The 23,338-nt window shown below is 43.8% G+C and overlaps 1 long non-coding RNA gene across 1 annotated transcript; it reads left to right on the top strand.

Annotated features, from left to right (window-relative positions):
- The first annotated feature begins 3,766 nt into the window (after positions 1-3,766).
- On the top strand, positions 3,767-23,076 carry LOC121075548. Its single transcript, XR_005823013.1, has 6 exons — positions 3,767-3,905; positions 3,978-4,082; positions 6,064-6,270; positions 9,211-9,399; positions 11,146-11,474; positions 23,062-23,076. It is a non-coding gene; the product is annotated as an uncharacterized LOC121075548 (long non-coding RNA).
- The last annotated feature ends 262 nt before the right edge of the window (positions 23,077-23,338 follow it).

Here is a 23,338-nt window from a genome sequence, read left to right as displayed (position 1 = left end):
CTGCTATCTGCCTGCTGTGTGTTCTGTGTGATCTCCTGTTTGGCAAGTCTTCCCAAACACCAGTTTCTTGAATTTTCCTTGAACTGAGGAGCATGATGACCACAGCAGTGAGGAGGTTGTGGCTTCTCTCATCTCCTGCACACGTAAATCTGGATATCTGCTGCATAGTGTGAGCGTTGGCTAATCTCAGCAGGCGCTTGCTGCAAAGCGCTTGCTGATTCCAGGGCCTTTGGCATGGTGTGTGTCCAGGTCTCTTGCAGAGCCCAGGGTTGGAACACAGAAACTTGGGGAGTTTCACCAGACCTTGTTCTTCCTCCCCTACATCCTGCCTTCTCCCTCCGGTGAATGTTTTCACTGGGGCTGTAGGCACTGCTCGGGGGGAGGGAGGAGTTGGATGAGGCAGAGTGATTGAAGAGTTGCTTAAAGATACTTGCATCTTCATCGGATGCATTTTTTGTTACAATTTTGAAGCCTTCTACTGACTGGAAAGCAGGTTTTGGTGTCTTCACTTTGGTTTGACTCTACTGTCCCACTGTCGCAGCCTGGCTGTTAACTTTGCTAAGATAAAGCATAAAACCAGCCGCCTGGGTTGGTGCCTGCAGGCCTTTTTTTTCTGTGGCTTTGGCTCGATGTTACAGTGGCTTAAATTTCTTCAGAGCAAAATCATGCAGCGGGATAAAGCCTGTTCAGGAAAGTTTTGTGTCACTAACCCAGTGACTTGCACCCCTTCACAAGGACGTAGCATGGGGCTGCTGCTGTTTGTATCCCTGTGCCTGGGGTACACCGCTGCTGGATGTCTCTGGACACCTTTTCTCCCCTTCCTCCCATAAATCTTGGTGTAGAGAGTTGCTCTTTGGGGATTTTCCTGCCTCCTGAGTGTGCACAGGAAGAGTGAATGTGACAACCGATTTTGGAGACAGGGCAGTACGTTCTCCCATGCACTTCTTATAGCTTTCTGGAGAGCCTAAGGCTGATTCTTTCTTTTGACATCCCCCTTTTTTTCCCCCTTTCTGCTCACCTTAGCGTTCCTCTCACAAACTCAGGTGAATTTATTCCCTGAAGTCAAGCAAGACAGCACCTCTGGTGCCTGTGGTATAAATAGAAATCTGATGTGTGCAGCTTCTCCACACCCACAAAATGTGGTGTTCACCCCTTTGCATCCCTGTGAAACGCCAGCAGTGGAAGGAGGATGGAGCCTTGGCCGTGTTGTCACCTACCTGGACACTTAGCTAAAATCTGGTCCAAGGTTTGCCGAGGCAGAAGCTTGGCCATTGCAGCAGCAGATGCCATTCCATTGAATTTCTGAATAAAATGTCACTGTGTGTTGGCACAGTAAAAGGCATGTTGCTTCTTGTAGGCCGGCCAGCAAGGACAATATTTCTGGCCGGGTACTGTGCAATTAAAAAGCAACCCCGTGCTTTATGTTCACGGTACCTGGCTCCCCGGTCTGCCTCCTCTCAAGCCAATCTGTTGGTCTGGCAGGGCTGGCACCGAGGTTGATTTGCTCCAAGAGACAAACAGAGCCAAGCGGAGGCTTAAATGGACAGCCCACGGAGGGCTTTTCCCTTGAGTGTCTTCTGCTGATGCTACGTGCTAACATCTGCTGAGGCTTGTATTCCTGAGCTGCTGCTGCTCCTTTTCAATGTTTCTTTGTATGTAACAGGGGGAAAGGGGACGCACTTTGTCAGCTGGGGGTTTTGCAGGGAGCTGCACTTTCCTTGGTTCCCCCCATGGCAGGGAGGAGGCTCCCAGAGCATCCCTGTTTGGAAGGGGACACTCCTGTGGGGGAATTTCACCTTGGGGGAAATGCAGAGCAAGCCTGAAGAGAAACCCAGAAGTAGAGCCTGAGGTTCCTGGAGACAGGAGTGAAACCCACGTCTGTTTTCAGAGCAAAAGAATGGCAACACCACCTTGTTGAGCAACAAGTGTCTAATGTGGACTGAGCTGGTCCTTCCCTCCCGCTCTCTTTTTATCTTTCTGGTGCTCAAATGTATACTGATATACTTTTTTCCCTCTCTACCCTTTGGGAAATAAAACAAAAGACCAATGAGTGCCTGTTGGGAAGCTGTCCCTTAGCAGCGTCTCAGGTTCAGATCTGCTTTTTTGGAGTCTTCAGACGGCCACGTGCAATTGCACGCTCTCTGGCTTTGCTTTTGGGCTTGCAAAAGGTGAGGTTCAGCCAAATGAAAATGTGCTGCAGTCAGAGATGCACTGCAAGTCGTCTTCTGTATGTTGATTTATTTTCCTTCTCTTTCGTAGGGCAACTTGTACACTTCCTCTCTGCTGTTTCCTAAAGAAGGCAAATACATCTTTTTTTTTCTTTCTGTAAGTTGTAAACTTCTGGAAATGTTTTTGTTTTGCTTGGAGGTAAGTAAAAATTGCTACATTAATTTTAAGTCTGTTGTTGAATAATAAGTGCCTGGAGGTTTGTTTTTTGCCTAGTAGGTTAGTGCCTGATGAGATTTAAAAAATGACCAAGACACAAAACCCTGCGAGCAAGAATTCATAGAGAAGAGATTAAAAAAAATAATAACGAGAATGGAATTACCTTTCAATTTATTATTTTTTTCTCCTTAATATTATCTCGGTCCAAAAGTGTCCCAGAATTTGGATTGTCATGAATACTGGTGTTCTCTCAGCAGCACTTCCAAGGGCAAATATCCCCAGACATGCTGAATAACAAATGTTGCTCCCTTCTTTCAGAGGAAATCTTGTGCAGCGCCATGAAACAGTCGCTTGCGCCACGTTCTCTGCTCCACCATCTAGTAATCCGGAGTGTGATTTGCCAAGTAAAGCATCACAAAGTCTACACCCGGGACACAAAACACTACAAAATGTGCATCCCCCCTGGTGGAGTATAGATCCTTTTCTTAGGGAAAGCCAGGGGGCCTTGCAGGGACATTTGGTTGAACCTCAGATACCGAGAGCGTCCAAACTCCCCTGACCTAGCCTCTATAAAATGATCTTGTGTTACGCTTCCAAGCACTGAGCTTTGTGGGGTGCCCAAAGAGCCGTTTGCATAACCACCTTTATGTTTCTGTAATGGTACTGATTATAAAATGGTTCCTTTATGTGATGCGTGAGGCTGATGTTTGGAAAGAAATATATAGAAGAAGCTGCTGGGAAGTTTCAAGTTTAGAAAAGAGTTCCTTTGTATAAAAACGCATTTTTATGGTGTTTGTTCTTAAGTGGATCTGATCTTGTGAGATAAAGAAGAGACTTGCTTTTGAAGCAGAAAGTGAAACAAATATGCAAATAAGTAATTAATGAAGAAGCAAGCACACAATTTAAAAACCCCCACAACTCCAGCAAGTGTGTTCACGAGAGCATTATATTAACACTGGTAAAATGAAGTGCTGAGAGAGGCCCCAGATAGTAGGTGTATTTTGAAATCTAAGCCTGTGGCTCTTTTGGTTGCCAGTAAATGCTGATTCCATGCATGCAGGGCTCTAATGGCAAGGCTCTGCACTGAGCAAAACGTCATCTCCAGCTTCATCTCCTCAGCCCTTGTTTGCTGGGGCTGGGGACCCAGAGGGTCTCTGGGGACACTGATGTTAGCACAAATGCTCACAATTGTTCCCAATTAAGTGGATTTCTCTTTACTCAGGTCTCTTTGATCCTTCAGAAAAATAACAACAGCAATTTAGACGTTTGTGGCACATGTAATACATTTAAACTGTTATGCTGCTATTATGTCGTGCCTGGAAATAACATGTAGTGTATTTGTAAACAGCAGATTGTGGTATTGGCATTTTGTTTCAGCTCTTGTGAGCCGCGTCCTTTCCAAATCAAACTTGGGGGAATAATGTGTAATAAGAGCACAAAAAACAGAAACAACTGTCATATCTTGGGAGCAGCACCATCTATGTTCTCTGCAATCAAAAGGATCCCTGCCACTGTCAAAGGTACGATGAAATGGGCTTTGGGGCTTTTAAGGTTGGAGAAGGGGATTTCTGATCGCTTGTTTGCTGCCACAGGGCTGCTGCTTGTCCCCAGAGGAGGCGATGGCTGCGCACCGTTGAGAGAAGGCTGCACGAAGACATCTTCAGATGTGGGAATTCAGCTGGATAGCAGCGGCAGAGGTGACTGCACCCACCCTGTACAGTGCTGCTTGCAGGGCCTTGGCCACGCAGGCAGCGCTCCTGAACCCTTTTGCAGTTGCTCACATGAGGCCAGGTCAAGTGGGCTGCTGCCAGCAGCTGCACAGCTCCCGGGGAGCAGTATCGCACCAGGGGCTTGCTCTCCAGGGTGTTGCTAGTGTTTGGACGAGAAACCGCTGAAAGAAGTTGGCAGGAAGGATAGGGATGTGAAGATACAGGTGACTCCTGTCCTTCAGCTCAAATAAAAGCAGTGCTGTGGACTGCTAATAAATGCCCTGCTGCCAAGTGTAACATGGATGTGAATTAAAACTAGGTTCTTGATGGTTTGTAATCACATAAGATCTCTCGACAGCTTCTGAAAGTGTGTAGCTCTAACCCCAGTGTCCTGGCTACTTTCCAGCTCCTATAATTACCGTCTGTCTTTCCTGCCCCTTCCCTCTTCCACCCCTGTAGTTTCAATTAGATAAGTCGTTCTTCACTTCTCTCCAGAATAATGCATGTGCCTGTGTTCTCCCGACAGAGAAAGTCTCCAACACCCACTATGGTTTTTTATCTAGACATCATTTGTTTTACATTGTGGTTTTATTATCTAATTAGTGTTATCACGTGAGCATACCTGATGCAACCTGCCTAGTGCTGGGGCCTGAAGCTTTGCAGGGAGTGCAGCATACAGTTTATTATATTCTAAACTCTGAACTCAGTGAATTATTTAGACTTGTACCAGGCTTCCCAGTAGCCATATCTGTCGGGAGGAAGTTGGTTAACTCATTTGTATGTGATAATACAAATATCAGAACCTAGAGTCCTTAATGACTCATTTCTGGCCACTGTGGTTTTTTGCACAGCATTTTAAAACGTGCCCTGGGATGCTGAAACAGCATTTCTGTAACTGGAGCTGATGGCAAGCAACAGCACGTGGCATTGGCCGAGCCCTGGTCTGAAGGTGAAGGCTGCAGAGGAGCCTGGGTGGTGACACGGGGCGGAAAGAAGCTGGGCTCTGCAGCGGGAGGCTGTGAAGTCTTTAAATGGCTTTGCAGGCTTTTTCCTGCTGTGCTGTGGCAGTGCCCCTCAAAAGCAACCCGAGCAGCTGGCTGGATGCGGTTGCAGAGGCATTTCTATTGCTTTTTAAACTTGGATGAGTTTTTTTCAGTTGAGCAAGGAAAGCAGGTCCTTTACCCGGATGGGAGCTGCGAGCAGATGGACAATGACTTTGCATGAGCCACTCTGTTGTCGGAGCAGCGATCCTCATTGACAGAGAAGTTAATAAACAGCAGCAGAGTATTCCACAATAGGCATCTCCAGTCCACTGCCTGCAACTGGTTGTAATTCAGCTGAGGACCTCACAAAATCTTGTGTTTCCCAACCTGTCATTTGAATGTGTCAGCTGGAATTAAATCAGGTCTAGTTCAGATGTGGTAGAATTGATCTTTGCTTTCTGTACTTAACTGGGATTAGCCCAGGACTGTAAGTTTTTGGAAACAGCCTATGCAGCTACAGAACGCTAGTAGTGTGGTACGTGGATTTGCTGTATGGAATGTGCACAAGGTGTGGTATAAGTAAGAGATGACCGCATACAGTGCTGGAAGAAAATAAACAGAGAAGAATAAATTGTCTTCAGAATCTTGTAAGAATATACTGTTTGCTTAAGGAGGAGAGTTTAATTAAACTCTAGGGGTGAAATACATCCCAGGGGAGAAGGCCAGCCTTCGTATGGATCAGAGTTGCACATTAACCTGGTTCTTCTGGTTGGTACTTGGAGGTCCTTGGAGGGTGTTTGCTTCTCTTGTCACTGGGGAACAAATCAGCACCCTTTGATGTGGGCAGAGGGGAGATGATTTTTTGGACTTTGGGTGCTTTTCTGCCCTTTACCCCCTCTCCTGCTCCTTTCCAGAGCCCAAACCCCACAAGATCAGTTCATTACCCAGTTGCTGCTGATCCTCTCTTTCCCCTTTCTGTTGCTCAGGAGAGCTGGGAGCCCCACTCCTGCCTGCTGGGAGCTTGTGGGTTGCTGGCAGCCCCAGGGGGACACAGCACCGTGCTTGGAGGGAGGAGATGCAGAGGCAGCACACACAAGTGGCTGAGCCCCACAGTGGATTGGAGCAAGAGACTTACCTGTCCCCCCAGCTATGCAGCGCACGTGTCGGTTTGGGGATCGATCCCTTGAAAGAAGGTAGGAAGAACCGTAGTTCGTACACTGTAGAGAGCAGCATCTGCTGTGTTGCAAAGTACTCTCTGTTTTGACGAGAGCCCATAGAAACACTGGAATAAAACCATTAGGAGGTTGTGTCTGCTTCCTGCCTCGCTGTCTGCACTGTCTGTTGCAGGTGTAATGAAAGCACATGTGGTCCATTGGGCATCTTTCTGCTCCTGGGGGAACTGTGCAGGCTGTGATGTGCATTAATCTGATAAAAATTAGAGTGGGGCAAATCTTGAGCTATTCCAGAGCCAATTATGGAAAATGGTACGCACTTACTCAGATCTGCTTCCTGTGGTTTTTCAGAGAAGTGTCTTAGCAACACTTGAACACAGCTGCATGAGCAATGCAACTACTGTACGTTTAGTGTAGGTGGAAGGAGACTATTCTGCTTCAGAAGTGGTTAAACAAGTAAAGTACTTAAGAAAAAGTTCTTAGCTCTGAGCAGTCTGGCTGGTAAAGCACACAGTACCGGGGAAAGCAGTAGAACTGTGTTGGCAAAAAAATCATACTTGGAGATTGAAGCATTATCAATGAGAACCCTCTGAGGGTGAGAGAACAAAAGCATTCTGACTAGCAACTGCTTCATTATAAAGAACCAAACCAGACCTTGAAATCCTGCTGGTTAGTTATAGCATTAGTTACAATAAAGTTTGTGTGGTTCTAAAGTAGCTTGAAAGCAGCCTTAAAAAAAAAAAAATCAGTGATAAGTTTTTTTGTGGCAGCCAGGTGTTTTTCTGATTCCTATTTTCCTGTGCTTTTGCAGCAAAATTAGCTTTTTATGCAAGTTCAAATAAAGTCTGCGTGTGTGTACAGTGGCCGGACGCTGCAGATCTGGGACAAGCAGACTTGCTTGTTCCTGTACATCCTGCATGGGCAGGCTGTGCAGGAGAACTCTGGAGTCCTGGACAAGACTGACCCAGCATTCATAAGACACGTCTGGGCAAGTTTATTAAACCTATGCTGGTCTGAGCTGAAAAATCTCTGCAAAACCCTGTGTTGAGCAAATCCACCTTTAGTTCTCTCTGAGTAAAACCACTCCACAAACATGAGCAAAAATCCATATGTGTTACAGCTGACTTATCTTTTCATACAAAACATTTCAGTAAAAAGCAAAAAAAAAAAAAAAAAAAAAGCAAAAAAAAAAAGACCGGGCATTCTCTGTGCATGGGGGCTTTGCAGTGCAGCATGTGTGAAAACAACTGCACTGTTTGGCATTTCAGAGAATCAATAAGGCACATTATAGAAACTCTGAGCCAGGAGTGTTTCCCATCCTTTGTGTGTACTGGTAAGTCTGGGAACAGATCAATGAGTTTATACCAGTGCTCAACAATACCATGTATCTTTCTGAAGTAATTGGGCAATTCACAGAATGAAAAATGTCATCTGAGGGTGCTAATGTTCATTTCTGTAAGAGGAACATTTATCTGCTATTGCGGTGTTCTATGAAGACCAGGCAGTCACAGAGTCACAGATGTCTTTTTTTTTTTTTTTTTTGAGGTAATTCACTTCCTTTTAAGGTTGCAAGTGAAAAACAGACTACTTTGTGACTGTTGAATACTCTGGTGCTTACAGTACAGGTGGAACAGGGAATGTCTTTATGCTTATTATTTCTGTCTGTCAGTGCTTAGCAGTAAGGCAAGTAAGGTTACAAGCAACTTGTGATGCATCTTAAGCTCTACACCAGCCCCCTTTTCCCCTGCCCTTTCCTCTGAGCTGTGAATTACTGGACTTGTAAGGGGAGGAGGAGGAATGGGAAGGGCCTGTGCGCAAGATTTCCCCAAAGGTAACGCGTTTGGCCCAGTTCTGGGCTTTGTGAGCCAAAATGCTCTGTGTTGCACTGGAGAGGCTCTGCAATGGCACTACAGTTCAGCGGTTGGATGGGCAAGTCAGGGAAGTTCCATAAGAGAACGCTGATGTCTTCAATCCTTCCATGCTCTTCTCTTACAGCATCCTATGCAAAATGTCTGCAACATGAGGATGTCACAGTGAAAACACAAGCATTGCCAGCGGAAACAGAGATCCACAAAGAATATTATTCATTGTACCATTGGGGAAATTAAATCAAATTAGGCCCTGTTTCATTTGTTGGGGTAGGAGATTATTCCTCATTGTGCCAGCAATTCTTTATTTCCCTCCGTGAGGAATTCATCCAAAGTCTAAATTTTGAATGGCTCCAAAATAAAATTAATTTAAGCTGTGCCAAACACTTACTGTCATTTCTTCCTTATCACTCAGAAGTGAATCCCTTTGTTTTTCTCATAACTTAGGAACTGCAGGAATTGTAACTAAAGTGAGGGGGTTTCCTGCTTTGTTATAACACCAATTTTACCTTGTATTTAAGATATTTGTTTTGACATCTGCTCCAAAAAAGTTAGTCATGAGCTCAGGAGAGCAAAGTGTTATTTCTTTCAACCTGGTTTAGTCCAAGGGGAAGAAATAGCCTCTCGTACACTATATGCAGTGTAGAAGCAAAGAGCACAGTGGCTCCTGGCTGGTTTTGCTGAGGTTGCAGCAGGGTCTTGCTTATAGAGCAGAGCTGACGTTTATTGTTCAGCATTTTCCAGAGTGCTTAATCCATGGGTACCTCTTAAAACAGAGCTAAGAAAGGAGAGCGTCTGCGAGATGTAAGATAAGCTTGATGAAGAAGATCCTTTATTTTGGCCATAGACAAAGCAGTGCTGGCACAAATGGTGCAAACCTGTCTGAAGTGCATCAGCCTCAGCTGGCACAAGGGAAGGGCAGATGTGCCAGGCGGTGTCTGACCTCGTTTCACAGGGGAGGCACCGTGCTGCCAAACTCAGGTTAGCACTAATGGTGATGCACAGGACGGAGGCAGCGATGCATCTTCTCCTGAGATGTCCTGGGCCTTTGCATTTCAGCTCAGGGGTTGCTGATGCTTGTGTTAATTTCCAGGGACAAGAGGGAGTCACGAAAGCCAATCTCCCCACGTGTTGCGGTGCCTGGTGTGCCGGGAAGTGTTCTGCTCAGCTGTTCGCTGACCTGCCCAGCGTGTGCCGCGCCATGAGGGCTGCTGTGTGCAGGTGGAAAGGTTTGCTCTTCTGATGTTTGCAGGGAAGGAAGGAAGGAAGGATGTCAGTGGAGGTGAGTTTTCACAACAGCTGAACTTGCCTGGCAGAACACACCAACCTGCACATGACACCTCATCCTGTGGTGCCAGTGCACCCTTACCAGCCCCTTAGCAGTACCAGCAGCACGTGAGGGAGCGTGCCTGGGAGCTCAGGCTGCACTCATCTCCTGGGTGCCTCCACTCACACTGCTCACTATATTCAAGAGAATGTACTTGGAGTGCCTACGGACTGTTTTTGTCTAGTGGAGACCCATCTGCACAGGCAAGTGTAGGGCGCAGGGATGTTCAGGTAACAGTTGGGAAATTACCTCCCTTTCAGTGCAGAGCAGAAAGGCTGGAAGGGAAGGAAGCCCTGCGGGGCAGTGGTCCTGCTCCAGCCTCCAGTACCTGCTCAGACCAAAGGAATAGGCGGTTTAATTTTCTGTCTAGTTGGTCAGCTTCAGGCACAGGGGACAGAGGGTATAGACTGTGGAGAGAAGGCATCACTCAGCAGTTATTTTATTTAGCTAAAATTAGTCTTCTGCTTCCTCCTGCCTTCAGTTCCCCCCTCTCCCCGACGATAAGTTGGGGCTCTCTTTTCTTACCTTCCTCACAAACTGGGACATAAATTGTTTGAGCAAGAAGGAATTAGAGTGGGACAGATGGCACCACCTGCTGCCAGCGCTTTGCTCCTTGCAAGGCTTCCTAGCCACTGAGTCTGTTTCTGGCAAGAGACTGGGAGACATCATTTACACAGCCAGGTTTGTCTGCTTTCCTGAAGTCCACAGAAAGCAGCTGATCTGTTCTGGTTCTCCTTCCTACTCTCTCCTCTAAACGGTCCCTTGTCCTATCCACCACTCACGGGCAGGATAACATCCTTTATTTCTTTAAGATTTTGTGGTCTTCAGGTTTTTTCTGTCATTTCTGCTTCTACTTTCCAGCTTATGCTGCCTTTTTGGCTACCCCTTCCTCTACGTGTGAGAGAAAGTCTTGGGATGGGACTATATTGGCTAGGTAGGGGGAGGATGCCAGCCTTGGGGGGGGAAGAGAGAATATACAAGGAAGGAGGAAAATTAAAGGGTTGGAAATCACTCTGGCCCCTTGGTCCTGTGAGTGTGACCTACATCTAGCAGTCCTGCAAAGGAGGCCAGGCCCTTGATGCGAAGATCACAGGGCTTCCTGCTGCAACTTACATATTCTGTAAAAATGAACAAAATCCTATACCCACAAACCGAATATGAGCAGTAGAGCATACTTGAGTTTTCTGAACCAGTCCATGCACTTAAAGATTTAGTCAACCTGATTATGATCAAGACACAATAAAAAAGCCAATTGCTCTTCAGAGAAATTAATTCAAGTGGAACTAAATGCGCATGGGAAGGTCTTGCATGGGAAGCTCAGCAGATCCTCAGCAGGTGGAGACTTGCTTAGCTGAGCTGTACTCAGCTGAGTGACTCCAGCTGAAATCAAAGTGGGGATCTAGCTGTTGTGGCCCATTGAGCTCAAAGTACTTGACAGCTTGTGTGTGTATCAAGAGTCCCATCAAAGATGCCTGTCAGACTGAAAGTCCAGAAGCACCTGGGGTTGATCAGGAAACGAATGGCAATATCACCCAAATGTACGTGGGAGCAATAAGCTGTCAGCAACAAATGATATTTTTAATAATTACAAGTGGTGGCAGACTTTTTTTAACTTAAAAATGGCATCTGAAGCTTCTAAAATATAGAGAGGCATCTGTTGTTGGTGGAAATGTGTTTAAAAATATGGTGTTTTCTTTGCAGTGAGCAGAGTAATGGGTCTTGATGTAGCAGTGCTGAGTCTTTATGTTCCTTGCTTATGGAGCATTGAAGAGAAGAGTAATTTATCAAGATTATTATGTTAAGAGAACAGCAGCAGCACTTTGAAGGGAGGGCTTACTCACATAAATAGCCATGTAAAGAAATATTAATTCTAATGGATTTCCTGTGTGTGCCATATGGATGCAAGAATATTCATGAAGTGACTCACCTGATCGTCTTTATCCTGACTGCCTGCGGAGGAAGAAAAAGTTATAGGAGAAATGTAACTTTGTTTAAAGAAAAAAAAAGAAACAAAAACATCTGAGGCTAAGGTAGGTAGCTTAAATGCTTTTTATCTTAAAAGCATAGATGCATCTTATTCCTGGTGGGCTCTGTTTTCTATATTTTCCCTAGAACTTTTCCTAATTAACATAATAACTGCCACTTCCCCCACTCTGTAAATTGCAGAAATCACCTACCTGGTGATTTCTGTCTATAATATAGTGATGTTCCTGGCAATTCCAGCTTCTTGTTACTAAAACTACTTAAAAAACCTTATGTATAAAATATATATATAAACTTACATATATAACCTGCAGCCTTTGTAAGCTAACTCCTCATTTTCTTCTGTGCTAGTGTCTTCCTGTCTGTGGGGACCTGAAAGAGCAGGCTGATGTCTGCAGTTGTATTACATTGTCACTAATCTGTCCCCCAGCTACAGGTCCTTTGCTTGGAGTCTGGAATCACAAAAGCATGTAACAAAGAAAGCTCTTTTTGCTTTCAGTGAGTTCATTTTCACTGTGTTCTGGGTTATAGCTGCAGGCTGATTTAGTTCTCCTCATCGCTCATAGACCTGGGACCCTTTTTCTTGGAAACTAACAGCCAATTTGGAAAAAATCCTGAGTGCAGATAAGCTTCTGTACAGTACCAGTTGTCTGGTCAGGCTGTGTTATATCAGTCTTGTTAAACTCCTCTGTATGCTCTTGTTCTGACACAGCATTTGCTTAGTCTTTGACCTATTAATTTAATCTAAAAATACCTATAGGTTCCTACCTGTGTAAACCTATGAAGAAATTGACGCAAAAAGACTTGTTTCTGAAGGCAGGAGAAGAAATGCTGTTTAGGTTGAATCCAAAACACAAAGTCCAACTTGAGTGAAACTGCAAATTGAAAAGCTAGGCAGTCCATCTGGAGGAGGCTGCCTGATGCATTCATTTCCCATTTCAACAGCTTTTTCCACCTGCTAATGATGCATTTGACTGTTAGAGGCTGCCCTGCTGATTGCACTGCTCCCAGGAGAGGGCAGTTCAGCTCTTTTTGATGGCAAGCGGCACTGAGCTGCTGGCATAGTAATTGTCAGCAAGTTTTGGGGTAATTATGACCAAGCCAGTAAGGGAGGCACGGGTCTGCATCCAGATGGCTGTTCAGAAGTGAGGGGCAGACAGAACGGGGCTGTTAGTTTGGAGGGAAGGACATACATGCCCAACTGGAGCACAGCATTCATAGTTTTTGGCAGGTTGTTAATCTTGTGATCTTCCATGCTGTAGCTGAACTGCATGACTTCCGTCTTCACCCTCTTAAAGAAAAAACTTGATCACAGGCTCTGTATTTCATAGTCCTTTGCGCTGTCCTGCCTGGCAGGACCAAGGAAGCCATTGACCACTCTAAAGCAGTTTCTCGAGGAAGAATATCTGGGTGAGCAATGGGCTCACGCTCTCTGGGAGAAGGTGGAGGCTGTTGGTGGAGGCAGCTGTTGCAGTGGCTGTGGTTATTGTTGCTGCAGCAGAGATCACAGGGAAGAGATGCTACCTGTGATTTTTTTCCCTGTTCAAAATACACACAAAAAAGTGAAATCTGCAGCCTTGGTAACCTCAGGGCCCAATCTTTCAATAGACCATCCGGCTTCTTTTTTTCGTTGAGCTGTAAGTGCAATTAGAAAATGATGAGTGTTAAAACAGGCCAGAACAGACAAATGTTTGCCAAGATCCTGCTGTAGAGCTTGAAAACTGTTTGTGCTCATTTTCCACTTGGTATTTCACTGAATGCACGTGGGCGTCTTCTTTAGACTAAACCTGTGATTTAACATGTGGTTCTCAGGAAAAGTTATTTTGTCATAGAGAAAACAGGCTGCCTCACTCCGTGACCTGTCAGCAGAGTGACGATTGGATTTTATGAAATGTAGCATGTGCTTCAACTCATGTTTGACTACAGAAATTTCTCTGACCGCTGTGGTAAGGGCAGCACAATCCACTGCATGTGGCCCGTGGTCATCTTCTGCTGTGGCCTTCAGCTAGAGTTGGTGAATGATGTGCCACTTTAGAAGAAAACATAAATAAGCATGAAACAAAGCATTAAGGTGGAAAAGTTGTATTAAACTCTAGATATTATTACTGTTATTAAAGCATTTCTCTCTTTCTCCTTGTTCTCTGTGCTCTCAGGAAGTCTGACTTATTACTGCATAAACCTTTTTTATTGCTGGAAGAAAAATTCAGATTTGTCTGAAATTTAACAAATACTACTTTTCATTAAGATGAAAGACAAAGCAGAAATGAATTTGGATCAAATCCACAACAGTCTGGAAAAAAAGTCTTTAGCACAGTATCTTTAACATCAGAGGAGCAAAGGAAATGAAGAGCTGGATGTATACAGGGCTGTGAGGGAGTGCAGGTACCCTTCTTCCTCAAACGCCATGCATCAGGGTGACGGTCTTTGCCAAAGATGTGACAAAATTCCTACCTAAAAGGACCTCAGCATACGATGTTCGAGCCACCATGGTGGAGGCTGCAGGGTTGTTCAGTCTTTTATTAGTACAGTTCCAGTTTGCCTAAAGAACTTAAATATTTATGAGAGCAGACCTGATACAATGGTGTCCCAGCTTTAAGCAGATGCTCTAATCAGACCAGGGGGACTTTCTTTTCTTTGCCAGCTCAGCAGCTATTAGTCTCTCTGACATACTAGATGAACTCCAGCCAGAGAGGCTGAGCCTTTTGTGCTACCTTGGAAGATAGACCCTGATGCTTTATTTCTTACTTCCCTGGCTGTTTTCCTCCTTCCCTGGAATGGCCTTTCTTGACATTAGGAGGAGTCATCTCCCTTTGGCTGGGCTAGGGAGATATTTCGGGGGAGAGTTGAGCCATTGCATTCCCAAGCTTTTTCTTCTGCCTCTCCTACTCCTAGGTAATCCGATAACACCATGTCAGCAGGACTGAACATTTAGTTTTTATGTGTATAGCCTTCAAATGTTGGCAGTAGGTGATAATGAGCTAATTTCCTATCTAGTTTTCGGTGATGATATTTGCATCTCTCAAACCTGATTTTTTTTTTCCAAAGATTCATTTAATGGCAGATAATAGAACAAGTTGTCGATAACCTTAGATAGCTGAGGTCTTTTAGAAACTGATAGAAAGTAAGCTGGCTTTCATTATGTTGCTGAGTGAGAATAGAGGACCACACATGTTCATCTGATGTGCCTGATGTAAGGAGCAATAATCTGGGTGGCACATGGAGAATTAGCAAAGTTCAAGGCATCTGAGCACAACAGGGATTCCTGCTTTCCATTTGACATTTGAAAAAGCAGTGATATACTGTTTAAGGTAATGAGCTCAGATATTGTTTCAGCAAGCTCTTATCTAGGGTAATGCAGTAAAGTATATTTCAGTCAGTTTTGAAACTTGCTTGTGCACAGGCTGTATGAGCAAGTGGGACATGTGGGTTGCAGGAGGCTGTTGTAGGAGCTTCTGCTTGTTCAAACAAGCCCTGGATTACAAGGGGAAAGTGAAGAATCTATCCAAACGTTTCCATCTAACATATTTCACCCAGCCACCTGAGGACCTGAGTTTTTCTCAAATCCTAAGGATTGTGGTTTGCAGCCCCAGTGTAAACCCCATTACAGTAACGCTCATGGAGATTATGATGGAGCACGTGTGCTGTCTCTCATTACAACGATTGTGTTAGAGCTGACAGTATAACCTGGCAGTCTGGTGCAGTGTTGGTAGGTAGGTATCAAGTGACACGTGAAGTTGGCAGTAAACTTTATTAAGAGATTTAAATTGTTCTAGTCTCATCCAGGTAAAACCTCAGAAATTTATGGTGATAATTTTGCTCTTAATAAAGAACACTAAAACATTCTTTGCTTTCAAATGCTGAAACATCTTCAGTAACTAAAACTTCAGACTCTTCCCCAAGGCCACGTAACTCTTTGTTACTTTACACTTGGCTTAAATTACTCCAGTTAATATATCTTTGTCCTCTAACCTTTGCCAGAAAGGTCAAAATCATTTGTTAGCAAATGATAAACTCGTTTCCTACCCAAGGACTCTCAGGAGTACAATGATTTCTTCTACTTACAAATATATTTCTGACCAGCATGGGCAAACCTTGTAAAAGATTTTACTTTCTACCACCTGTTGTGGCCCGTGTACTAATCTACTTCTACAGGGACTGCTCATGAGCTGAAGAGAGTAACTTCTGCTACTATTTAAAAATAAATAGATAAATAAATTCAATTGTTAGATGCATTTCCATCTCCTGCTTAGATGTTCTGTGGGCCCTGTCAAATTACAGCATGTGAAAGGCCAAGATAAGCAGTTTCCAGTCCTGCACCAGTGACAGGTTTTCCGTGCATAAAACCCACAGTTTTCATGTCTTTTATCCTGCAGCTCTGCGTCAGAAACCTCCTTTCTGTTGGGGAGAGGACTCCCTGCCTACCACATCAGCTGGGCTTTCACTCTCTGCTGTGGGAAGTCTAATCAACACCAAAACCAACATCATTTGAGATCATTTGTGAGTGTACAAAACACGTGTTTTGTGAGTTGGACTTACAATCACAAAATTATCTGGCTTCGTTTATGAAAAAATAGGAAGGAGCAATCAGAGAGCAGAGCAGCACTGCTGGAGCGCTTTGATGCAGCACCGGTGTGAGCAACAGGTAGAGGACGTGAGAGGAGGGAGGGGATGTTTCCCTGGCGCAGCGCTGTGAGCGCTGCAGAACACGCTGGGAGCTGTGCTCCTTCCAGCCCCTTCTCATCTGACAACAGAGCCCCTCTGTGAGTTCACAAGTCGCGGTTAAGATCATGTGTGCATGGCTTATTTTTGGGTGTTAGGATTGCTGTTTCCCAGCGCAGGTTTTCAGCGTAAGGAGGAGGTTCAGACCTTGCTGACAACCTGAACCTTGAAATGCTGCGATGGGTGGTTTCTCTTGGAAATCCCTCTGGATTTGTGAAAATCTTGCTGTGCCCTCAGTGATGGGAAGTGTATGATTCTGGCTGTGAACTTATTGCTAAATGCACAACTGAAAGTTGCTTTTCCCTATGCAGGACACATTTATTTCATTTTGTTTGTTTTTCAGCTTTTGTTGCAGCAACTTTCTGAAGTCAGGCACAATCTCTACACAAAGCAAGGAAGAGAACATATTTAATTTGTTTTCCTTTTGATGTTATGCCCCTTTGGCATGGCTTTCTTCTACAACTGCAGTGATAACTAAGTAATTAATCTCCAGTGCAAATCAATAAGTGAGTCGTTTCATATCCGTTTCCTTTCATTTTGTTTTTCTTTGCTGGGCCACTTTTCTCCTGGCAGTCTAATCCCTCTGTCGGGTTGGAGGCTCAGCCTTGCCGAGCACTGCCTTTGGCTAATTCAGTCACTCACTCTTCCAGCAGCTTTTTCCTGCAACCTCTGTGCTATTTGAGAAGGGTTGGAGCAGTTGGCTGTTGTTCACATGTACTTAGGTTTAGCTGTGTGTATAAAGAGTTACATGATTGACCATTGCCTTTTATTTCCTAAATTGCACATTCCTCACTGGCTTGGCGAATGGTGATTGTCCTCTGATAGCCATGTTGTGTAATCAGCATTGTTTCTCCTGGGATCTCTGCTCCTTTGCTGCATGTGTTGGATGAATCAGGGAACAAATCCTGGCTGGGCGGTGAGTGGATGTTGTCTCTGCCAGATCGCTGCCTCCACTTTCAGAGCCCGGGGCTCTTGCAGCAAACATTTAGGAAGAGGTTCTGGATTCATGGCTAGTGATCACCCCATTGCGGTAGAGTCTTGCTTTGTTACCTAGTTTTAATGGCATTTCACTGTTGTTTTTTTATTTTTTTTTCCTTCTCTCTCCTTTTACTAAATATGTTGTTTTCATCAAAAACGTGGAAACTTTCTATTTGGATATACTGCCAAAGTCTGAAGCAGAGCACCTCTGAGATGTCAGTGAGAGTGTCTCTGCCTTCACGCCTGCAATGGCACAACAGAAGGGAAGTATTGTCTGCTCTATTACCTAAAATACACAGCTTGCTCATAAAGGAGAATAATGACATGAAGTACAGAACTACGTTTCCTATAAAGCACTAGGTTGACATAGTGAGCTAGGAAAGTTTAGAAACAGTATTTCAAGTGGATTTTCCAAGATGTTCTGCTTTTGCTTAATGTTTTCTTGGAAGTTTAAAATATTCTTGTCGGTTTTGTCTTAATGGAATCCAGTCGTGGCACCAGCACTAAACAGGATCTCCTTTGCATTTTCTCCTGTTAATTTTCTCCTGTGCATCATTCAAACAATCCTTTGAGCTGCTCAGCAGAGCTGTTGCTTCTCCCTTTTTGTGGAGAGCACTACTACTGATGAGCAGTTCGTTCTGATTCCCCCAAAAGGATGGGGAATCCTTCTTCCAATTTAAATTAACAGCTGTTTTAATGAAGTAACTGAGCTGTAATTAAAGCTGCCACTATTAGTCCCATGTCATTTCAGTTGCCCCTGACATGAAGCAGAGGTATACATTTTATCACTGTGACCTTCCAGCTGGTGAAACTGTCCAGTTCAGAGAACATCTCTACATGACTATCACATCAGCGCTGAGCATTAATTGTTTATTATCTCTACAAAAAGACTTCATTAAAGTTTCCAGAGACAAAAATTTTCAAACCTAAAATACACCTTACAATGCTTCAAGGCTTCCAGTGGACTCAGTGCAGCCGTGCTGTTCTTCTATCTGTGGTTTGGCATGTGCTGTGCTAAATATAGAGGAGTAAAACCTCTGTGGTAAAACATGGGCATTCTTTAGCAGTTTGTTTGCAATGAGAGAAAAAATAAAGCAAGGAAAACAAGTGATACTCCAGCAGAGCAGAGGGTATAGAGTGGGTGTGTTACTGCATGCGATTCAAACGTTCAGTATATGTGGTTTTCTGTAGGAAAGACTGCTGATGGATGCACTCTTAGTTTGCTATTTTTAACTCATGGATGTATGTCAAATTGTTGAGAAAACAATAAGAAAGCTGTGCTGAACTAAAGAGCATAACCAAGAGGGAATAAACAACTTCAACCGTTTGAAGTTACCTGATGCTGTGACTAGCAAAAATCTGAAGGTATTAATCACTTACTCACTTAATCACATTAACCGCTTAAATCTTACTCCTCAGTAAGAGCTGCTTCAGTGGACCCAGACTGTGGGTAATTTGTGGGGACCTTTTAGGGGGATGGGTTATTAGAAACCCCCCTAGCTTACTTTATGGACACCTGGACAAAAACACTGCTTTAATCACTTCTGGAGCAATCTCTGTGGGAAAAGGAAGGTGACACTGAATGAGATAAACAGGTATATCTGAAAGGGAGTTCTACGTGCACAGAAAATCTGCCTGGCACTGCCTGCCAGCAGGAGCTAAGGGTGTGCCTAGCATTGCTCCGTGTCCTGCTGTACTACTCCTACTGCCCCATGTGGCGTGGGAGTGCCACCATTTGTCTGTCCCAGTTTGAAACTTGCAAAGAAAGGCTTTATTTAGCTTCGGCATAGCAATTTCCTCTTAGCTTGGGATTGATTTGCAGCCAGGCTCTTGGAATAGCAGCACGGCCGGTTGGCATCGACACTGCAGGTGATGGATGTGGCACGTAAAGTTCAGCGCTGCTCTTCCAGGCCCTCTCCCCTTTTGGTGCTAACAGGAGGCTGAATGCCAAAATGTGGAGCAGGACGACTGCACTTGTGAGCAGGGCCACTGAAATCAGCATTCCTCCACAGCAGGAACCTGCTGAAGCCTGTGCCACTGGGCTTTGAGCATTGGCAATGAACACTTTATTCCATGTTACACTTTCAAGCTCTCTGATTCAATTGTGAGTTCTAGTCATAGATTTAAAACACCCTCAGGACTTCTAGAAAAAAATCAGGTGTGAAATTTTAGCTAAAATGTTGACAATGGATGCTGCTGTTCTCCATGAGAATACTTAGCATCCCATGTGGAGGTTTTGCGTTGTCACTGTTCCCTGTTTGGGACCAATTATTGCTGGGCAGGGGAGAAAGATTGTGCAAGATTTCAATGTAATAGCCATTTTTAGGATGCTTTTGTAGTGATCTTTTGTAGCTAGTAGTCTGCTAAACTGTTTACCTCCTGGAGACCATTTAGATGAAAGGCCAAAGGCAGTTTTAAGTCTAGCAAAAGCAAATTCTTCTCAAGAAGATCCTCCTCCTCTTCTTATTGTCACCCCATTTATCACCTATTTCTCACCTATTTTTATGGATGTAATCCTCATAATTATCGGAGCAGGTGAGATCAAATTCAACCTTAGCATTTCTTCTGTGATATGAAAACTTCTTTCTTCTTCAGGCAGTTTTCCTTCTCCAACCTCAGCTTGAAGAGCGCTCATAAGGATAATGCTATCTCGTAAAACTGAAATCCATGCAAATAATGTTTTTTTTGGTTAGTAATTCACTATTTTGATTGACATTCTGTCTGGGTTTTGGTGGAGGGAGGGATCTGCTCCAAGGAAATCAGTCTATACTTTTTTAATAGCTTAGCACTAAGAAATAAACTTGAAATATTAAAAACCACTAAAAAACCTTGAAATATTAAAAATGTAATTTAATATAGTCTGTAGCATGACTTGAGGCATCAGGGCTTTTGAAAAAGTTTATTGTTTGGTTTTGTGGTCAGAAACTCAGAAGTACTCAGCGTGTATACATGGAGCTCTTTCAAAATCTGTTCACAATTATGAGTACAAGCTCTTTTGCAATTTGAGCTGAGGTCCTTTGTTTTAGGTTTAAAATGTAATTGTACTCAGGCTGAGAGGACCAGGATAGAAATCTAGATTTTGCTGTTGAGCACATCCTGTGCTGGACTTCGTTGCCAGCAGCAGTGACAGGAACTCTTGTTCACCCTGTGTCTCTGTACAGGATGCACATCCTTGTGAATAAAATTCAAGATTAGAAAAATGCCAAGTGCCATGTAATTTGGGCTATTTTGGATCAAAGTACAGATCAGGTCCAGACTGCGAGGCCACTCAGGACTCTGCTTGTCCTGCCCACTGTCTGGAAAGGAGTGCATTGCCTGGCTGCAGTGCTCATCTCACTTGTTTTTGTGTAAGTAAAAGACAGTAATAGCAGGTTACTGCTATAAGATTTGACTTTTTGCTGTTCCCCTGCCTGGTGCCATTTCCTCTCTTTTGACAGCCGGTAGCTACAGGCATCAAGAGTACCGTGAGCATCCTCCGTCATTTGGAAATTGCAAACTGGGGGTTATGCAATGCTTGCACACTTGCTCATGTATGCAAAATTCATGCAACCCAGTGTAGCTCTGTTTTTCTTGCCAAATCCAAAAGACATGCACCAGAGAAATAGGCCTGGTTTGTTTTTCTTCATACCAAGTACTTTCAAAGTGCTAAGTGATTCCAGAACCTTTAAAAAACAAAACAAAACAAAAAAAAACAAACACAGAAGTCTCAGATACTTTTCCAAAGTTTCCAAGAAGCAGCATAAAATTGTGCCAGCAGAGACATGTAGAGATGTTGGAAAGCACTGGTTTGGGGGCAAGTCATTGTTTAATGAAGATGTTCTGTAACTTGACTCTCAGGAAGGTGCTCCAGATTTCACGGTACCCTTGGCCATTTTTTTAAGAATACATACCATTAGTTCATCTTAACACTGTCCAGCATAACCATGTTGTCTTACCATTTTTCATTATTTTGAAAAGGATGGATAGGAGTTATCACTTGGATATGGTAAATACATGTTAAGGAGTAGAGAACAATCAGAATTTACTTATATTGCATAGTATGAGATGCTAAGTTCATTTTGCATATTCTCTTGAGAAAGATTTCTGAACATTATAGAAAGTTTAGAAAATGGAGTATAAAGGAATTAACAACCCTAAACTGACTTGGTGTGTATCCCCAGAAAATGAGGCTCTTTGTGTCAAGATGGGTACCAGAACGGAAGCACCTGCTCCTTCTTTAAAATCTTTTTTTAAAGAGAGAATGTGATCTTGGTGCTTTCCCAGTGCTGTGTGACTGAACTCAGAAGCCAGGCAGAATCTGGTCTTCAGATGCACATACCCTTTATCTTGTATAAAGAGTCAGGATAGCTTTAACCACCCAGAGAATGACTGGGCTGGGATAACCAGAGTGTATCAAGAAAGACCATCTCAAAAGCTTTTGGACATATAAAGCTCAAGGAAGTGATATCAGACGCTAACAGAAAATCCATCATCCAAAAGCCTGGGTGTATGCTTTAGCATATCAGACCGACTTTACAGTAGAAAGAACACAGCCAACGCTGGCAATCAAAATATTGGTACATTATACGTGCCCTGTTTTCTGCAAGGAACTAAACCATCAAATCAAACAAATACACTATGTTTAGTTTATGAATGCTGATTTTGCTTTAAGATGCAATTACATGCAGGTGACTTGCAGTGCCTCCTGGTTCACCTCCTTGAGACCCAGCAAAAATATATGCCTAAAGCTTGAAGGCTTGTTTAGCTCAGGAAGGAAAGTGTATCCTTCCAGCTAGGTTTGCTAGTGAATTTTAAGGATGCTGGGGGTGCAGGTGGGCACCTTACAGGGACATTGACAGCAAGAGGTCACTGAAGACTTTGGTTTTAAATATGTATATATAAAAGACACACAATACAAATACACATAATATGCATATAGATGTATCTAATGTATTTGTTTGCAATATACATATAAAAGACAGCATGATGCCAATCTCCAAGAGGGAGTGATTACCTTAAATTATGAAGAAATATCATACATGATGTTTCAGCTAAAGAAAAAAAGTTTTCCTGAGGAATTTCAGTCAGCCAAACCCATAGCAAGTGTACATTTAATGCTAGGGAAGGTGCATATTGAAGAGACTGAGTGACTGAATGTCAGCATGAAATGGAAAACAGTGGCTGACAGTGAGTGAGGGAGATTGGGCTGTCACATCAAGGGGGAAATCAATGCATGGAAGCAAAAATGAAGTAGCACTTTATCAGCTAGTTGGATACCTTATAATGATGTTCAGCCTTTGGACACAATGCCTTAGGCAGACTGCTGATGTGTGAGGAGCCCCGCGTACATCTGCCAAGTCATACATATTTTTAGGTGTTCATACAGATTTCAGTGGGTGCAGAGAGAAAGAAGAGGTGAAAAAAAAAAAAGGTTACTGTAAAAAGTGCTAGTGCTGTGACACCATCATCTCTGGGAAGTGATGCCCATTAGAGGGGAACAGGACCTGAAAGATATGGAGGGCTGCTTGACAGGACAACTGCGGTGGCATCTGTACTCAGTCACTACTCTTTTGTAAATATAAAAAAAAATGTTGGCAAACAATGAGTGACTTAAAACAAAATTTGAATTTTAGAGATTTTGTTCCTCCTTTTAGTTTGCTTCCCAAGGACCCAATTATCTGGAGCATGAAAACAGATGCTTGTATATTCACCATGATCAGACAGTGTTTTGCAGGTGCTAAGCCCACTTCTCTTGGCATGATTTCTGCCTGCTGGAAAGGGGAACGGTTTATGACCTCTCCAAAGGAGAGCTGTGCCAGCATTTTGCATTTTTTTCTTTTAACTGTCACACACGCACCTGCATGAATATTGGCTCGTGTCTTGTTAGCAGAACACAGAAGTGGTTCCTCTCTGTGCCCCAACACTGCTTCAGTCCAGTTATTCCTGTTAATTATACAGGAGGATGGAGGAGAGGAGAAGAGACTGCTGGAACGGCAGGATGGCCGGAGCAGCAGGCGCACTTATGAGCAGTCGAGCTTTATAAGAGAAGTCCATGTTGGGCTCTAATGTAGATACGGGTCAGACAGCAGACAGAGGTCTGTATTTAGGTTTGTATCAATTTCTACACATTACATCTAGTCCTTTCTCTTAATCTTGCAGATTTTGGAGGGAGATGTAAGCTCTGCAACTTGGTGGTGTTGCTGTTTGCTGCTGTGGTAACACCCTGCACTCCCAG

This window comes from Cygnus olor, chromosome 10, assembly GCF_009769625.2.
Source record: "Cygnus olor isolate bCygOlo1 chromosome 10, bCygOlo1.pri.v2, whole genome shotgun sequence".
NCBI classification, from domain to species: Eukaryota; Metazoa; Chordata; class Aves; order Anseriformes; family Anatidae; genus Cygnus; species Cygnus olor.
The sequence above is the reverse complement of the archived record's forward strand: the minus strand, read 5'-3'. Positions and strand labels throughout refer to the sequence as shown.